Below are 17,859 nucleotides of genomic sequence, written 5' to 3' on the forward strand. Positions count from 1 at the left end.
AGAGCATAAATCAAAAATGAGAATAGAAACTAAAATGACACCAACATTTAGCCAGTGTTCTAGTCATTGAAAAATCCGAACATGAGAAGAAATAGTTATGATAACAAAGAACAGAAGTTCTGGGAAATTCAGTTACTTAACTTGAGGAGGCCAGACAGTATCCGTTTCTCAAACCTGGGTTTTTGGAAATTTTAAAGTGACAAATCTGGAAATCTTTCAGTACCAGTGTCCAATAAACAGTGTTCTGCATTTATTAATTTCACTCTCCAGCACAAGCAGTATTATTGTTGGATACGTCACAAAAAAAGTACATAAGTGACATGGCCAAATAGATTGTACCCCAAATTTGACCTACTTAAAAATATTATAATGGTTGGCACATATCCTCTAGTTTCCATAATTTTTAGAGAAACTCCAAATCCAACCACTCCCTTAAAGTTAAAAACAAACAGCCCCCCCCTAACATTTTTGAGACATAATACCAACAAAGTTTGAGCAGTAGTAACAAGATTCTACAGAAGTCAAACACAGTGAAAACATTTCACTTAAAAAGACCCCAAAACAATAGAAACAGTTTCTTGAAGATGATTAACAACCAAACCAAACAAAGCAGAATTCTGAATTCATGAAAACTAGGAAGTGAAACTGATCAAAGAGGCAAAACTGGCCAGTCTATTTTCCCTGTCCAAACTCTTAAAGGCAAACAAAAACAAACAAACCCAAAACACCACTAGATTTTAAAATTATTTCAATGTTAATTGTCTGAGCTTGGCGTTGTCAGTAACAAAAGCAAGATCGTGCATTAAAAAAAAAAATCTAAGCTAAGTGTCTTCCTGAAGTTTAAGAAATTAACAGTTTAAAAAAATAAAATAATGGAAAAGTATTTGAATATACTAGATACTTTGGGATTATTTTGTTATGCTCCATTTCAGTGGATAAAATTACTGTATGTTGATGCTCTCGTTTTGAAAAATCTCAGCTGAAATAACCTGCTCCCACACAAAAATGTTTTTAAATGGCCTATTTGGTATATTTTCACATACACAAGGAGCTAAACATATTTTCAGCCAAGAAAAAAAGTTCATATTAAGAAAAAAACAAAGAAAGGACAAATATAAAGTCTCCTTGCGAGACAGAGCGAAGAGCAAGTCACTGTGTTTATGGCAGCTACATTTTCAGCATTTAAAGTTGAAATATACAAGAAGGACACCATCTTCATTCAGATGCAGTTGTGCACAATACTCTCCCATATTTTGGTATTATTGTATGGGACATTAGAAGGCCCACAGCCAAGCCCTCCCTGAAATATTTTGGTGTAAAGTCAAGTCTGAAAATTATGGAATCATCGATACATTGTGTGCATCAGAAAAATAAAAGGGCTACAGTATGTGTTTTCACATCAGTTAAATGGAGGACCTTACTGAGAAATGACGAGCAAATGGATTATGTGATTGTACCTCAAAATTGGAACACAAACACCGAAGAGACACATGAGCCCAAATCATGAGGTAATGATGAAGGATTTTTCTCCAGGAGGGACGATTCTACCTGCAAGAATTAGTCATGTCAATAGCATGGAGATCCACAGGCAACACCTTCTTCCAATCAAGCCAGGGAACTGGCAGCTCCTGGGATAACAGGACTTCAGACTACAAAGATCATCAGTCAGAGAAGCAGGGACCTTGCCCAAGCTGTGAGAACTATGTAATACAGTTTGTTAACTGAGGTCTCAGTTATCTTCCTTTCTATTTAAGGAAAGGTGTAGACTTTGCACATACATCTTAACAAGGCATCTGCCACCATACAGGCATTCCTACTGAGACCTGTGTGTGATAATGGACAACTACAGGCGCATATGTAATGTGTGGCAAATCCTTCTTATTTACAAGCAAGTACTGTTGTGGTTTCAGATTCTTGGAATCTTAACTTGGGATACAGATGTTGTTGGTAACGGTAACTGTGTAAACATACTGAGATAAAAAATTGACATGATAAAAGGTGAAGGATACTTGACTATTTTGGATGCTCTGCTGTTTATGCCTCTTGATTTATAAGGTCTTTTCTTTAAATTGCATTATGCAGTATGCACTGTTTGCAAAACTCTAATTAAGGGTGAGTCAGCAGTTCCAAATTTACTTCCTTTTCAGGGGTTAAATAAGCACATATTTTAAAATATTTTCCAAGCTGAATCTTGGCAGAGGTGTCCTCAGGGTTAGAGTGAATTCTTTATAGAAGCCTGATGATGTGTTGTTTTCCTGTGTCCCTATAAGTCTGGGGTTTTTGTGTTTCTGTTTTTTTTTAACTCTATAAAGTTGACTCGTGGTGTTTTTGGGTTTAAGTCTTTGGAGTGAAGTGCAGAACAGCTAGTTTATTTCTTCTAGAAGATCTAATTATTATAATTGTGCACTGAATTCCCCCCTCCCACCCACAAAAAAAAAAAATCTTGTTTCCAGGACTCAGAAAAGTATATGGATTTATTCTCTCTTTGGGAAGCAGATGGAGCTCTCATAGATGCTAGGCGAAGGGGACAATGGAACCCTGGCCTGTGGGCAGAACTAGATAAGCTGTGAGTGACCATTAGTCTTTAGTGCATATCAATAGAATTTTTTTTGTGAAAATCTGGAAGAAGCATTGTTTGCAGGCTCAAAGATTTAAAAGAGAATACCAATTCAAATGACAAAATTTCCCATAGTCCTAGTTGTGCCACAACTGCTTTGCACTGGACCGCTAGCAAAAAGCACCCTTTAAGACTAGTCTAACCAACCCCACAGGCTCACCCATGCTATAGTGATACCTCAGTGGTATAGAGGTTTTATGGGATCCTCCCTCCGTTGCCAGCAGAAGTAGTATGGCCAGGGTAATGGGTCATGTTTGAGACTCTCTACACTCTGCTGATCCTGACTATCTGGCTCCACATCTGGGAATGCTGACAGCCTACATAACATAGCAGCATTTTAGACAATCTAAAGGCTGCTGTATGTCTAAGAGGTTTGAAAGTTCTTCCAATGTTTATAAAACGTGTTTCTTTTATGTAAGAGAATTTGTTAATTTTATGCAAAAAAGTGACTTCACATGCAAAAATCTTTCCGATGGGTAAAACCGCAAATCCACTGGGGACAGTGTATTTCAACCTCAATAAAGCCTGGGTTAAAAGCAGGAGGTGTAATCAGTCACTCAAGGAGGCGGTTTGATCATCTCCACTGAATAAACTATGTATGTTCAAAAGGAAAAACTAAATGTTAAATACATACATCAGACACACAGAATATTGAAGCCAAGCACAGAGGAGCATTTTTGCGTTGCCCTCATCACCACAACTTTATTTTGATGACACATTTATGAAGACAGACTAGATTTTAGTGGGACTGTAGGACTGACCAAAATAAATCCAAAACAGAGCTGGAAGCCAGACTACAAGAATCTCTCTGTCCTTTTGGGCTAAGTTTAAGTTAGATATTGGCAAATTTGACTTGGGAAGTGTTATTTGCTGTTTTATACCCATATTAAACATGCCATTGGCAAACCACATTGTCAAAGTCTGAATCAGGACATACCATATTGTACAGACTATATCAAAACTTATGTAAGCACTAACTAGCTTACTACAATATTTTGAATACTTATTTTCTGATGTAAATTTGTGTTTTGTGGCACAGAAGCTTTGACTAGAACTAGAACCCCAGAGCTGAACTCCTCTGCACGGGATCCAAACTGCACAATTGGCCCTTATCACTATAACAGGCTTAACCAAAAGCACAGAGCTGAACCCTTTCCCCATACCAAACATGTGAAGAATTCAGACCTGGACCCACATTCTGTGCCTTGGGCCAATCTCTGGTTTTAACTAGTACACAGATGTTCATCCATCTTATTAGAAAACATACTGCCGTTGTGATACCAGTACTGGAATAGTCCACCGGCTCTGGTATCCACACTTAAAAATGGTATTGAAAAATTGGAGCGGGTACAGAAGACAGCCATCCAATTGACTTGGCAGCTGGAAAATTGCCTTTCAGTGAGAGAACTCAATCTATTTAGCTTATAAAAAAAAATTCAGAGGTGATTACAGTGTATAATTTATCTTAACTGGGAGAAAAATACCAGGTACCAAGGGACTCTAATCTAGTGGACAAAGTCATAACAAGAATTAATGGAAGGAAGCTGAAGCCAGTCACATTCAAAATAGAAACAACACAGTTTTTTAACTGAGAGAAATATTAACCATTAGAACAAATCACCAAGGTAAGTGATGGAGTTTCCATCTCTTGATTTTTTTCAAAGCAGGACTCCATGACTTTCTGAAAGTCGTGCGTTAGTCAAACAGACACTACTGGGCTTAATACAGAGCTAACTGTGTGCCAGTCTAAGGCCTGCAACATACAGAAGGTCAGACTGGAATCACTAGCTAATCAAATGTCTACACTGCAATTAGACACATGTGGCTGGCCTATGCTGGCTGTCAGGTTTAGGCTAAGGGGCTGTTTAATTGCAGTGTAGAAATTCCAGCTCAGGCTGCAGCACAAGCTCTGGGACCCTCCCACCTTGCAGGGTCCTAGAGCTCAGTCTCCCGCTCCAGCCCCAATGTCTACATTGCAATAAAACAGCCCTTAGCCTGACTGTCTGAGTCATCTGGCACAGGTCGGCCGTGGGTTTTTAATTGCAGTGAAGACATACCCTAGTGTAAGGGGACTGTTGCCCCCTTACTAACATTCAGTGGGGGTGTTTTAGTTGCTAGCTCCCAGTACTAAAAAGGGGGAAGGGTCGATGGGGAGTCAGGACCCTGAGACTGACAGCTCCCAGGAACAATGGGGAGAGGCCAATGCTCCAGGTCAGCCTGAATGACGGGGCGGGCAGGCTAATCAGGGAGTCAGGAGGTCAGGGAGGTCCCGTCCTCCGTGTGAGCTGGATTTGCCTGGGTCAGACAGCATGGGGCCGAGCTAAGGAGAAAGCAGGGGCCTGAGCTGAGCTGGGGAGCAGAGCTGGGCCAGATCCAGAGAGAGCAGACCCTGTCCTGGGAGCAGAGCTGCAGCCCCAAAGCCAGAGGCACAGCCCAGAGAGAGCAGACTTGCCCTGGGAGCAGAGCTGCAGCAACCAGAGCCAGAGGGGCCAGAAAAGCAGCCCAGGAAGCAGGTCAGTGCTGGGAGCAGAGTGACAGAAGCAGCCTGCAGAGCAGACCTGTCCTGGGAGCAGAGCTGCAGCAACCAGAGCCAGAGGGGCCAGAGAAGCAGCCCAGGGAGCTGGAGGCAGAGCAGCAGCAGCAGTGCTGAGACCGAGTGGTGGAGCTGGGGCTGGAGCGGTCCGGAGCTGGGTGCGGTGAGCAGCTGGGGAGAGCGAGGGGGACCCTGGGCAGCGGGCCCAGCACAGGAAGACCCCTCAGCAAAGAGGCTCTGCAGGCCAGGCTTGGATCGTATCCCTGACAGGAACTGGGTTTATTTAGTCTGCAGAAGAGAAGAGTGAGGGGGGATTTGATAGTAGTCTTCAACTACCTGAAGGGGGGTTCCGAAGAGGATGGAGCTCGGCTGTTCTCAGTGGTGGCAGCTGACAGAACAAGGAGCAGTGGTCTCAAGTTGCAGTGCGGGAGGTCTAGGTTGGATATTAGGAAACACTATTTCACTAGGAGGATGGTGAAGCACTGGAATGGGTTACCTAGGAAGGTGGTGGAATCTCCATCCTTAGAGGTTATTAAGGCCCGGCTTGACTAAGCCCTGGCTGGGATGATTTAGTTGGTGTTGGCCCTGCTTTGAGCAGGGGGTTGGACTAGATGACCTCCTGACGTCTCTTCCAACCCTAATCTTCTATGAGTCTATGATTTTAATGGAACATAAAAGGGATGGGGGGGAACCTTGAGAAAAAACCCAAACCTATAGTACCTGTGAGCAGCCCTTTCCCCTTAGCGTCTCACACAGCAATTAGGATTCAGATATGAATAGAGAGGCCAGCTCTCTATTCACTATGGTTTCTACTTGTGCCCTCAATTCCTATCCCAATATCTGAGATTGCTTCTGCTTTAACAATTTCAACTTGCTTGGCACATGCTGCTGTGCTGGTTTGGCTGTTTTACTTCTCAGAGCAGTGAAACTTTCACACAGAAAACAGTCAAGCGTACTTTGGGGAGAGGGATAGCTCAGTGATTTGAGCATTAGCCTGCTAAACCCAGGGTTGTGAGTTCAATCCTTAAGGGGGCCCTTTAGGGATCTGGGGCAAAAATTGGGGATTGGTCCTGCTTTGAGCAGGGGGTTGGACTAGATGACCTCCTGGGGTCCCTTCCAACCCTGATATTCTATGATTTACTTCAGGTCTATATGAAACTGTTTGGGAAGTTGGGATTGGAAGTAAAAAAGAGAAGCACTGTTGTAATGCAGGAATTTGAAGCAGAAATAGGTTTAACTGTACTTTCTTTCCCCTGTTTACATAATTTCTGCTCTCTGCTTGTTTCGAAGCATTGCTTGTCCAGAGACACATACAGAACCTAAATGGGCAATAATGAGATATACAGCTGTACAGCTGATATCTGACCAGCCCTTTAATAAGAAGCAGGGTCTACAGATATATTCATGAGATCTTCCTGAAATAGTTATTAGCTTGTCTATGGAACAAGGTGTAGTGGCTTGGCTGCCCCACTCCAGGAAAGCAGGGGTTAAAAGCAGCCCTCGGAAAGGGCTGTAGCTAGGACCCAATTAGAAAATGGATTAAGAGCAGCTGAGGGAGGCTGGCGAGGTAGTTGGCCCGAGGTGTGGCTGGCTCAATCAGGGCACAGTTGGCCCTGATAAAAGGGCTGAGCACCAGAAGACAGGGAGTCTCACTCCAAAGCTGGAGTGAGAAGGACCTAGCTGCCTGGGAGAGACAGGATACCTTCAGCAGGGCAGGCCGGGCAGGAAGGCCTAAGGAGGTACTGGGGCTGCAGGGAGACGGTTGGGGCTAGAAAGGCAGCAGGTCCAACCCCCTTGCCAGTGTGGCCATTACAGACTGTAGCTTGCCCCTGAAAGAAGGGGCTAGATGGTGACTGGCAGTAGAGGCAAGGCGTTGGTATAGGGGTTTGGGTCTCCCCTGGGAGAGGAGACCCAGAGTGTGGGGCAGCACCCCCAGGTAAGGGGCTCTGGGAGGGACATAGGGCTAAAGGTAGCGGAGACAACAGGGCAAGTAAGAGGGCGAGATACCGGCCCATAGAGGGCGCTCCAGGGCTGTGTGAGCTAATTCCTGGACTGACCAGCAGGATGCACAATGATGGTGAGCGCTCTACCTGTTACACAAGGGAAACACAACATAATATAGATAAAATACTAGCTTAATTTCATGCGTAGTTGTGTGGTGTGTTTTTGTTTTTTGTTTTTTTACTGGATTGCATAACTCCTGATCTCCCCAATCGCTTTCCCAAGAAGAGCCTGCTCCAGAACTTCTATTTTGAGTGAAGACTCTGACTTATTTTACACAATGCACCATCCATGCCTTTCCTTAACCTTGTTGAGCAAAATAGAAATGAGGTATTAAACAGCAAATTAAAAAAAGCTGTCAAGTGAGCCCTTAGCATCTAGCCAGCATGGCTCAATCTTGCTAGCATTTTAGCGTCTCCTGTTTGGTGGTTAGTACACAACTCTCATTGAACTCCAATTGCTCATTTACAATAGCTACAAAAAAGCAAATCCTTCAGTAACGGTTTCCAAATACACAATTGGCTGGCATCAGAGCCAGAGTAGAAAGGAACTACACCTTACAAAAAATTGTTAGAGCAATGCACCATTTTTCATCCCACCGCCGTTGTTGGGTATTGAACGACGTGCACAGAATGACATTTTCTAGTAAGAGTCTCTGGGTGACTGTAATTCTTGGAACTGTGTCACAGCATCAGACCCTCAAGTACTGCCCTCTGCTGGGGTTCCTTCCATATGATATTTGGTAACAGACATGCCTAAAAGTCAGTCAGCGAATGGACAACGTACACACACAAATCTACCCACTTCTCAGGAAAGAGATGCAAGAAGTTCTCACATCGCTAAAGTTTCATCACTTTTACAAAATATATTTCATAGCACCAATGTAATCATAGATAATTGGTGTAGCAGCACCACTTAGTCAGACTGCCTTCAGACCAGCTGCTGCCTCAGTTTCCCCTCATATAGGTTAGATATTCCACCCTTCCAGCACAGTTTGGTTGCTGCAGTGACTTAGCCCTCTGATTGTCAGAAGAGAAAAATCCACCCCTTCTAGGGTATCAAAGTTCAAATGGACTCCAAACCTACAAGAGTTCTCTGCCCCCATCTGAGAGGCTGACTTCTTTCTTTTTAAAAGAGTCTTCTACCCCTCCCCTGGGCCGGGCTTAGTCTCTCCCACTCCTTTAGTGTGCGCTGACTCACAGGGCTGCTCTTTCTGGACCCAGTCTCAGTCCAGCTCCCTCCCCCCCCCAACACAGGGAATGTCTGTCAGAGCCTTTCAATTTTTCCCTCCCTGGACCTATTTGAAGCCAACGTTCCATTAAAATTGAGCTCTTGTTGGCCTTTGTAACAGCCAGGAGCTCTTCATCAGACCCTACTGCTCAAATGGAAGGCTGCTGATCAGTCACAGGTGGGGCTAGGTGCGGTGACCCCATGTGCCAGGTCCCAGTGCCACTCCCTGTCAGAACAGAGGGGTGGCTGGGCCAAATCTGAATGGTGCTGTGACCCCATGTGCCAGGTCACAACACCTGGAGTGGGGAATCTGGCCCAGTCCTGCAGGACAGGAGCTGCAGTTTCCAGGGAAGGGCTGGGCAAATATGCCCTCCAGTCCCCCTATGCTCTCCTCTGCACCAGGCCAGGAGTAGGGCTGCGGTGCCAGAATGGAGGGGGCTGCTGCAGGTGGTCAGTATCACCTCAGCAGGGCAAGGAGGTGGCAGGTCTACAGCAGGGGTTCTCAAGCTTTTTCTCTCTGAGGCCCCCCAGCATGCTATAAAAACTCCACGGTCTGTGCCACAACTGATTTACTGCATATAAAACCCAGGGCGGCATTAGGGGGTAGCAAGCAGGGCAGTTGTTGGGGGGCTCCACACAGCAGGACCCCCCATGAAGCTAAGTTGCTCAGGCTTCAGCTTCATCTCTGAGTGGCAGGGCTCAGGGCCTTGGGCTTCAGCCCCATCCAATGGGGCTTCGGCTTTCTGCCCTGGGCCCCATTGAGTCTGATGCTGGCCCTGCTTGGTGGACCCCCAAAACCTGATTGCAGCCCCCAAGGGGGCCCTGGACCCCTAGTTGAGAACCGCTGGTCTACAGCACCTATTGAATAGGGAGCCATCGCCAATGACCCATTGTTCCCCTGGTTGTAAAACCTTACTCTGCCACTGGCTGGGACTCATTTCGGCTGCTTCCCTCTAGATGCAGCAGTCCCTGTTTTGGCTGCTTGGGGCTGGAGTCTCTAACTGGTTCCTCTGTGCAGTTTTCCTCCAAGGCCACAAGGTGAGGGGACACAGGAAGGCAGCACCTAGGTCTTAGTGCCCACAGAGTTTGCGGGTAAAGTCTCCCCTGTACAGCTCTGGATCCAGGAGGGGCAGCCCCAGCTGAGCTTGTTAAACACACACCCCAGTGCAGCAGTCCCTGGTTTGGATGCATCTGTTCCTACTGGCTGGATTCTCTGGCTGACTCCTTTCTGCAATGCACAAATACTGTGCTTCATCAGATTCAGAACAATTGCAGGTAGGTTTGATGTACTAGGACCTTAGGAGATACCATCTTGGATTCTAAAATGGGAGTACTGCTGTAAAGTAGATATGATTCACGAAATGACACTAGTTCCCTCCGCCATACTCTATGGTTAACCGGTATGTGTATAACCATATGCGAGCTAAATAATTGTATATTGAAAGCAACATAATTAGTTCTTCAAAATGAAAGATTACCCAGCAGGGTTTCATACTAAATTCTGATACTAGTTTGTTTCCTAGAATTATAACTTCAAACACCCAATGTAGTGTCTCTGTCTGGCTGAAACATACTGCAAACACTCATGTGGGAGTGCAACAAGTGCAAAATCTGAACAGAACTCATGGGGCTGCTGACTTTGTTTGAACAGAGAAGGGGGGAAAAGAACAAATGGTTCAGCAAAGCTTTATATCTGTCAGCGTAAAGCTACACTCTGAATTTCCAAAAAGTCCTGTTATGTGAAACTCCGGAGCATCCCCGACTCTGAGGGCCTGATCTAATTGCCATTGAAAGGTTCCCATTGACTACATGAGGTGAGAGTGCTCATGGAAACTCTGAGAATCAGGTCAGAGGTATCTAAAAGTTGGGTCTCTCAAACCATAGGCTAAATTCTATTCCTGACTCTACTTCAAAAGTAAATCACCTGGGGGTGAAATCTTGACTCTACTGAAGTCAATGGGTGTTTTGCTATTGACTTCAGCAGAGGCAGGGTTTCATTCCTGATTCCTCATCCTGTGAGTTAGCCAAAAGAGCATACTGCCTCTGGCCCTTTAATTCAATACCTATCGTCGAACTTCTTCATAGCCATGTTTTTCAACTATGAATTGTTTGTTTATTCCATGAAGGCATATGTGAAGGATAATATAAGCATGCAAAACATAGGGCTTGATTCTCTTGCTAAAACCCCTGCAACATTATTCGGCTGTATAAGGGGACTTAAAGTTGGTGTAAATTACATTAACATCAGCAGTATAATGGGGTCTTCATGTAAATGAGAATGTGGCCCATAACTTTGCTAAATATTCCCAATCTAGCCAGTTAAAAAAGCAAATATAAGAAAATGGGCCAAGTTTACCATTGATATAAGCAGGCACAAGTTGGCTTCAACAGAATTACCCCTATTTATGCCAGTGGCTAAATATTTTTAATGTAAAAGCAAAACAAATACACACTATAAATGTACCATACAATAGGATAGCTGTTTTGAAATACAGTGTTTATACTTACTTCAACTTCCTGCATTTAAAATCAGAGCATTTAAAAAGAAAACCATATTAATAGAGTAAAATATTAGTATTCCTTCCCAGTATTATAAATCCAGCCAATTGAGCCTTTAAGAGACGTTTCACTGCTCATTGGAGCAAGGACCATAAGTGTTTTTGACCATGTTAATACTATCTGTAAAAATGCCTAAAGTAGTTAATTTATGTATAAACTCCTTCCAAGAGATAGAAAGGTGAAATCTTTGTGTAATATTACTCTTGTAGAGTGTTTTATTAAAGCAAAAGAGAGACAGAGACTTGGGCCCAGATTGGGTTTTTTAAAGTTATGGGTGCTTCTCTTTTCATTTTTGTTGCTTCCCTTGGTGTGTTCTAGAACAGGTCTATTGGCTGCATGGTTTGTGTCTGAAAAACATCCAACATACACAATAAGAGGGGTTTGGTTCTAGGAAAACTTGAACGTGCATTTCAGACCAACACTGGAATTTCCTTCATAGCTACAGCTAGGATTGGCAATACAGCTTGTGTACAAGCTGTAACTTAGGCATTGCCATTCTAGATCAGATCAGTGGCCTGTTGTGACACAGAGGGCCCTTGGGCAAAGGGTGCCCTGTTCTGCACAAACTCACTACACCAAATAAATCTTGCAGGGTATTTATCTATAAGAAGTAATATGTAAGGAATCCACAGAAAGCTTACAACTATCAAGACTCAATCATTATGAGATGTATGTATGGGTAATATTTAAGGAAGAATGTAACTATATTGAAAGTATATTTTTGATCTTGGAGTAAAAGTTAGTCACTGGGGGATTTTGGGTATGTCTACACTGCAAAGAAAAACCAATGGCTGGGCCATGCCAGCTGACTCAGGTGTAGTCTGCTATACAGACTTCTGGGCTCAGGCTGGAATCTGAGCTCTAGGACTCTCCCACCCTGCATGGTTCTAGAGCAGCATTTCTCAAATGTGGTCACAAGGTCTTTTTCCTGCAGCCATGACAGTCTCCTGGGCAGAGATAGCAGACCCTCCCAGCAGCACCAGAAGCTTCAAGGGTGGGCTTTAGCCCCCATCCCCACCCAGGTTCAGTCACAGAGCTTCGGGGGTGGACTTCAGTCCTCCTCCCCGGCTCAGCCAGAGGCTCTGGGGATGGGCTTCAGTCCCCCACTTCAGCCTTGAGGCTCTGTTGGTGGGCTCTGTGCTCCAGCCCCCCCGCCCACAGCTTCAGATGTGGGGCTCTGGGCTTCAGCTCCCTGGGGTGGCAGGGCTTCAGCCTGCCCCCTGAGCTCCAGTCGTGGGTCTCTGGCTCTGGGCTTCATCAGCGCTGTCCTTACCAGGCGCTGCTCTCAAGAGACAAGGAGTGGGGTGAGCCTGGGTGCGAGGCTGCAGAAGAGAGCTCAGGGCAACTTGGGGGGGTGGGAAGCAGTGGGATCTGTGGGAGGCCAGAGGAGGCAGCAGGGGCCAGGGGCACCAAAATACACCTGTACACTATTTTTATGATTGAATCTGCAAAAAACCCTTACATAAATAAATTACAATGATTTGGACATGGATAGGTGCATATTTATTTGTTTTCCCTCAAGTTAATTAAGTATTTTAGGCAAACTTGTCAGAGCAGCCAACAGCAAGAGTTGGTGGCTGCAGCCTGAGGCCACCAAACCTTTTGTTCTGAGAACCCCTGTCCTAGAGCCTGGGCTTCAGCCCAAGCCCAGAAGTCTACAGAGCAATGAAACAGCCCTGCAGCCCGAGCCTGGTGCAGCTCTGGATGTGTCTAGTTGTTGGCCCATTCAAACAGAAGGGAGTTGTCACTCTCCTCCCTGGTTAGCCAGTCATGGAATGCAAGGTTCAATTGTTCCTCCATCCTAAGACTATCAGTGGAAAACCAGAAGAGACAACTGCAAACAATCAAAGCCATTAGGAGGTAAAACAACAACAAGCAGAGACAGGGGACTGTCCAGTCTATTAATAGAAATAATAGACAGTTTTAATATAACACTGAGTGGCAAGAGGCATTCTCCATCTATAATGACAGGTTTCAGAGTAACAGCCGTGTTAGTCTGTATTCGCAAAAAGAAAAGGAGGACTTGTGGCACCTTAGAGACTAACCAATTTATTTGAGCATGAGCTTTCGTGAGCTACAGCTCACTTCATCGATGAAGTGAGCTGTAGCTCACGAAAGCTCATGCTCAAATAAATTGGTTAGTCTCTAAGGTGCCACAAGTACTCCTTTTCTTTTATCCTGCTGGTAATAGCTCATCCAAAGTGATCACTCTCCCTACAATGTGCATGATAATCAAGGTGGGCCATTTCCAGCAGAAATCCAGGTTTTCTCACCCCCCCACCCCCATACACACACAAACTCACTCTCCTGCTGGTAATAGCTCATCCAAAGTGACCACTCTCCCTACAATGTGCATGGTAATCAAGGTGGGCCATGTCCAGCACAAATCCAGGCTTTCTCAGCCCCCATCCCCCTTTTCCCGGGGACACACACACACACACACACACAAACTCACTCTCCTGCTGGCAATAGCTCATCCAAACTGACCACTCTCCAAGTTTAAATCCAAGTTTAACCAGAACGTCTGGGGGGGGGGGGGGTAGGAAAAAACAAGGAAATAGGCTACCTTGCATAATGACTTAGTCACTCCCAGTCTCTATTTAAGCCTAAATTAATAATATCCAATTTGCAAATGAATTCCAATTCAGCAGTTTCTCGCTGGAGTCTAGATTTGAAGTTTTTTTGTTTTAAGATAGCGACCTTCATGTCTGTGATTGCGTGACCAGGTCAAGCTTTCTTACAACTACAATATCCACCTGCGGAAGTGAAGAAACAGATTGATAGAGCCAGAAGAGTTCCCAGAAGTTGCCTACTACAGGACAGGCCTAACAAAGAAAATAACAGAACGCCACTAGCCGTCACCTTCAGCCCCCAACTAAAACCCCTCCAATGCATTATTAAGGATCTACAACCTATCCTAAAGGATGACCCATCACTCTCACAAATCTTGGGAGACAGGCCAGTCCTTGCCTACAGACAGCCCCGCAACCTGAAGCAAATACTCACCAACAACCACATACCACACAACAGAACCACTAACCCAGGAACCTATCCTTGCAACAAAGCCCGTTGCCAACTGTGCCCACATATCTATTCAGGGGACACCATCACAGGGCCTAACAACATCAGCCACACTATCAGAGGCTCGTTCACCTGCACATCCACCAATGTGATATATGCCATCATGTGCCAGCAATGCCCCTCTGCCATGTACATTGGTCAAACTGGACAGTCTCTACGTAAAAGAATAAATGGACACAAATCAGATGTCAAGGATTATAACATTCATAAACCAGTTGGAGAACACTTCAGTCTCTCTGGTCACGCAATCACAGACATGAAGGTCGCTATCTTAAAACAAAAAACTTCAAATCCAGACTCCAGCGAGAAACTGCTGAATTGGAATTCATTTGCAAATTGGATACTATTAATTTAGGCTTAAATAGAGACTGGGAGTGGCTAAGTCATTATGCAAGGTAGCCTATTTCCCCTTGTTTTTTCCTACCTCCCCCCCCACGTTCTGGTTAAACTTGGATTTAAACTTGGAGAGTGGTCAGTTTGGATGAGCTATTGCCAGCAGGAGAGTGAGTTTGTGTGTGTGTGTCCCCCGGGAAAAAGGGGGGGGGTGAGAAAGCCTGGATTTGTGCTGGACATGGCCCAACTTGATTACCATGCACATTGTAGGAGAGTGGTCACTTTGGATGAGCTATTACCAGCAGGAGAGAGAGTTTGTGTGTGTATGGGGGTGGGGTGGGGGGTGAGAAAACCTGGATTTCTGCTGGAAATGGCCCACCTTGATTATCATGCACATTGTAGGGAGAGTGGTCACTTTGGATGAGCTATTACCAGCAGGATAGTGAGTTTGTGTGTGTGTGTTTTTTGGAGGGGGGTGAGGGGGTGAGAGAACCTGGATTTGTGCAGGAAATGGCCCACCTTGATTATCATGCACATTGTGTAGAGAGTTGTCACTTTGGATGGGCTATTACCAGCAGGAGAGTGAGTTTGTGTGTGTGGGGGGGGGGTGGAGGGTGAGAAAACCTGGATTTGTGCTGGAAATGGCCCAACTTGATGATCACTTTAGATAAGCTATTACCAGCAGGAGAGTGGGGTGGGAGGATGTATTGTTTCATGATCTCTGTGTGTATATAAAGTCTGCTGCAGTTTCCACGGTATGCATCCGATGAAGTTGCAGTGGGGGAGGTTTAGATTGGATATTAGGAAAAACTTTTTCACTAAGAGGGTGGTGAAACACTGGAATGCATTACCTAGGGAGGTGGTAGAATCTCCTTCGTTAGAGGTTTTTAAGGTCAGGCTTGACAAAGCCCTGGCTGGGATGATTTAACTGGGAATTGGTCCTGCTTCGAGCAGGGGGTTGGACTAGATGACCTTCTGGGGTCCCTTCCAACCCTGATATTCTATGATTCTATAAGTGAGCTGTAGCTCACGAAAGCTCATGCTCAAATAAATTGGTTAGTCTCTAAGGTGCCACAAGTACTCCTTTTCTTATTTCCATCTAGTCACTGAGGAAACATCTTGTGGAGTGGAGGTGTTTTTTTCATGAAAGTTTGGATGCTGGTTCCTGTGAAGCCAGACAGCTCTCCAACAGACTGAACTTTGGGAAAAACCTACTCTATTAGGTAGTGTGGCAGGGCAGGAGTAAACCCCTTTAAGGCCCTGCCAAAATGCTGGCTGCAGCCTGCTCTCTGGCCAGGAGTAGAGACACAGGGTATTCAGCAGGGAGCCCAGCTGCAAGCCCTAATGAGGGCTGGCTCAGAGGAACATGCTGAGCTAAGTGCTGACAGCTGGGCTGAGGCACAGAGGGCTATAAAAGCTCTGGGCAAACCTCCGTGGGGGGGGCTAGCCTGGGAGGAGACAGGAGGGTGGTATCCCCGTCTCCTTACCAAAGAGGGAAGCCTCAAAAGCCAGGACACCCTGGGGAGGGTCTGTGGGGCACTAGCTGTTGCGGGATCTGGGAACTGCACGAACACTGTAAATAAAGACACTTGGGTGATCCAGCAAAAAAAGGCGTGGAAGATTCTTTATTATACCAGCCTAAACACAGGGCGCAGGCTCAAGAGGGAGAAAGCCTGCAGGGACCCTGTGACAGATAGGAAAGGTAACTATTAATAAAAATGCAGGTCCTAGTACACATTTTAGGATTTTGTTTTGTATTGTAACCATTTGATCCCCCCACTCTCTTTTTTTTTTTTTTTTTTTGTAGAATCTTTCTTAAATAAACCTTCTATTGTAAGTGCTCACAATTGCTGTGTGATTTTACAGGAGCAGTGATTTAAGGTAAAACTAGTAACCTGGGGTACACTGCTCCTTTGGGGGCAGAGGATCTGGGATTTCTGTGAGCAGCCAGTATCAGGGGCTAGATATCACAAAGGAATGCTTTAAAGGGACTCGGACTGGGATAGGCCGGAGAAGAGTGTTTGAGTGGCTAACCGACTGGTGGTGTTAGGGACCTAACACTCAGTCACCATGAGCAAAGCTACCTCTTGCTAGAGAGGCAAGAGGTAACAAGGGGACTCTCAGTCCTAGGTACTGTGAGAATGGTCACACCCATCTAGCCCAGTATGCCTGTCCCTGACAGTGGCCCACACAAGCTAACATGGAAGAAAGTGCAAGAAAGCCCTTTGTGAAACCGCTATTGAGAAGGGCATTATTATTACAGGTAGACTTATTCTTAAGGCATCCATTATCCTGGAATATGGGTTCAATTACATAATACTAGCTGACCTACATTTTGAGAAAGTGGAAGGGAGATTCCTATAACAGACAAGTGTGTAGCATCTTGGAAATAGCTCCAAATTTGGAAATTAAAGTAGAAGCTGACAGTGTACCCACCTCTGGAAGCTGAAAATAACTTGGTTGTGTCCAATAAAGAACTGTGACATTCAACTTGAAATACACTCAGAAATATTAGCAATGATATTTTCAGTGGTCAGAGTTTAGCCTACTTTGTTGGTTTCATGTTAACCTCTTTCCTCTATACTGCTAATCTAGTTCCTAATAGAGATAATATGTCAAACTCAGAGTGTTTGAAATCCAGGCTCAGATCCAAATTTTACAAAATAGCCCCTTATCGTTATAATAGACCAAACCAAAGCCCTTAATCCAAACATCCCTGATCTTTGTGTCGCTTACGATTTGCAGCTTGAGCTGGCCACTCATTTCACAAAACTTTTAAAAAAAATAATGAATATTACCCTTCAGCTTTTATTATGTCTGAGCTTCTGAAAGTGTTCAGGCACCTTGCAGAAACAAGCCAAGACAGTCCAAAGAATTTAGAATCTAAATTCAGACATTACAAAACAAGTAAAGGTCATAAAACAAGGGGCAGACAAGGGAAGGAAGGGTTACAGTAACAAGATTATGTAGTTAGAGTGAAGCATGTACACATGAAATCATCATCACCTACAATCCAGGGAAATTAAGGCTAAACAGGACCAAATTCCTCAAAATCTGGTTAGACTCTTCCTCCCAATCCACTCCAAGATGTGTGTCAGGGTGGATGGGAAAAAGCTATCTTTTTCTCTGGAGTCTTTGATCATCTTCCCAAGAGGTGAGCCAGCTCAAAATCACTGGTTTGCTGTTCTGACACCTGCTTCATGCCAGCACTGACTCATTGTTCTGTTTGGGTGCTGATTATCAGGATTGAGGCTTAATCTGTCAGTGGCTACATGAATCTATCTGCCTTTGATCTCCACTGTCCGCTTTCACTTACCAGTGTTGGTAAGAAGAAAAACAGACACAAAAAGTGAATTGAAACTCTGTTTCTAATCTGGAATAACTGGGATCACCACAGTATGTGAGAACACAACAAATTAAAGCCCCCCCCCCATCAGTAAAAATCAGGAGCACATCTGATAAATTGAATGATCATTGTTTTCCCTGTAGCAAGCTTCAATAGCTG

The sequence above is a fragment of the Lepidochelys kempii genome, chromosome 6 (assembly GCF_965140285.1).
Source record: "Lepidochelys kempii isolate rLepKem1 chromosome 6, rLepKem1.hap1, whole genome shotgun sequence".
NCBI lineage: Eukaryota > Metazoa > Chordata > Testudines > Cheloniidae > Lepidochelys > Lepidochelys kempii.